Genomic DNA, 2143 nt, shown 5'->3' on the forward strand with positions numbered 1-2143 from the left:
GAAGGTGGCCGAGACTTCAGGTGGCTGAAACTTCTGGGACCTGGCAAGCATGTGCTCTGTCCAAAGGGGCATAGCTACCTGGCCACGGCTGACTTTGCAAGATATTCATCAATAGTTAAAAAATGAGATAATATTTTTGATGGTTATGTGAATTCTCCAAGTTTGATAAATGTTGCCTAAAAAATGTTTAAAGTACCCTATCTACCAAATTTACCTATTCATGAGTGGGATGCAACCATGGCTAGTGGAATAAACGAAGTTCTGATCTAGAAGTCAGAAAAATGAAATCCTAGCTTTGCGTTTTGCTGTTCTGTGGCCTGGGGCATTATGCTTGGTTCTCAGTTTCAGCGCTTGCAAATTTTATGGGGCTTTTTTTTTTTTTTTTTTTTAACACAAAGCTTCCAGTAGAGGTTCTGGTATATACCAGGTCTTTAATAAATGTTAATGCACCTACAAAAATCTATTATCATAAGATGATCTATTAGTTAGACAATGCAGGTAAAGCAATGGACGAAATTCAGTACCCATTCTGAACAAAGAACTTATGTTAAATACGAGACTATTTCATCATAGGGTTACTATTTACACCCAAAGCAGTTTAAAACTCATGAAAGATGCTTTCTTGAAATGTCATTTAATATTTTCCACTGTAACCTATATCTCATTCTTAGTTAACCTACCTAAGTTCTAAGACAGAAAAGACTTGAGAAGACTTCCATGCCCCCTTTCTTTGCGGAATCACCATGATGGCTGGGACCCTGTACGTGTATCCTGAAAACTGGAGGGCCTTCAAGGCCCCCATCGCTGCTCGGTACAGCGGGGCTCAGGTCCACGTGCTCCCTGCGCCACCCCACTTCCGCTTTGGCCAAACCAACCACACCCCTGAATTTCTCCGCAAATTTCCTGCCAGCAAGATTCCAGCATTTGAGGGTGACGGTGGATTCTGTGTGTTTGAGAGCAATGCCATTGCCTACTATGTGAGCAATGAGGAGCTGTGGGGAAGTACTCCAGAGGCAGCAGCCCAGGTGGTGCAGTGGGTGGGCTTTGCTGATAGCGACATAGTACCCCCAGCCAGTACCTGGGTGTTCCCCACCTAGGGCATCATGCACCACAACAAACAGGCCACTGAGAATGCAAAGGAGGAAGCAAGGCGAATTCTGGGGCTGCTGAATGCTCACTTGAAGACGAGGACTTTTTTGGTGGGCGAACGAGTGACATTGGCTGACATCATAGTTGTCTGCGCTTTGTTGTGGCTTTATAAACAGGTCCTAGAGCCTTCTTTCTGCCAGGCCTTTCCCAATACCAACCGCTGGTTCCTCACCTGCATTAACCAGCCCCAGTTCCGGGCTGTCTTGGGGGAAGTGAAACCGTGAGAAGATGGCCCAGTTTGATGCTAAAAAGTTTGCAGAGACCCAACCTAAAAGGGACACACCACGGAAAGAGAAGGGTTCGCGGGAAGAGAAGCAGAAGCCCCAGGGTGAGCAGAAGGAGGAGAAAAAGGCAGCTGCCCCAGCTCCTGAGGAGGAGATGGATGAATGTGAGCAGGCGCTGGCTGCTGAGCCCAAGGCCAAAGACCCCTTTGCTCACCTGCCCAAGAGTACCTTTGTGTTGGATGAATTTAAGCGCAAGTACTCCAATGAGGACACACTCTCGGTGGCACTGCCATATTTCAGGGAGCATTTTGATAAGGACTGCTGGTCCCTGTGGCACTCAGAGTATCACTTCCCTGAAGAACTCACTCAGACCTTCATGAGCTGCAATCTCATCACTGTAATGTTCCAGTGACTGGACAAGCTGAGGAAGAATGCCTTCGCCAGTGACATCCTCTTTGGAACCAACAATAGCAGCTCCATTTCTGGAGTCTGGGTCTTCCGAGGCCAGGAGCTTGCCTTTCCGCTGAGTCCAGATTGGCAGGTGGACTAGGAGTCATACACATGGCGGAAACTGGATCCTGGCAGCGAGGAGGCCCAGACGCTGGTTCGAGAGTACTTCTCCTGGGAGGGGGCCTCCAGCATGTGGGCAAAGCCTTTAATCAGGGTAAGATCTTCAAGTGAACATCTTTTGCCATCGCCTTGCTGCCTGCACCTGCCCTTCAGGGAGATGGGGGTCATTAAAGGAAACTGAACATTGAAAAAAAAAAAAA

At 47.6% G+C, this 2143-nt stretch overlaps 1 pseudogene across 1 annotated transcript; it reads left to right on the forward strand.

The window, feature by feature from the left end:
• The first annotated feature begins 739 nt into the window (after positions 1–739).
• Positions 740–2143, forward strand: LOC108295653 (annotated as a pseudogene). The gene has a single exon (XR_001821487.2). The product of XR_001821487.2 is annotated as an elongation factor 1-gamma-like (transcript).

This window comes from Cebus imitator, unplaced genomic scaffold (assembly GCF_001604975.1).
Source record: "Cebus imitator isolate Cc_AM_T3 unplaced genomic scaffold, Cebus_imitator-1.0 Scaffold19, whole genome shotgun sequence".
Taxonomy (NCBI): domain Eukaryota; kingdom Metazoa; phylum Chordata; class Mammalia; order Primates; family Cebidae; genus Cebus; species Cebus imitator.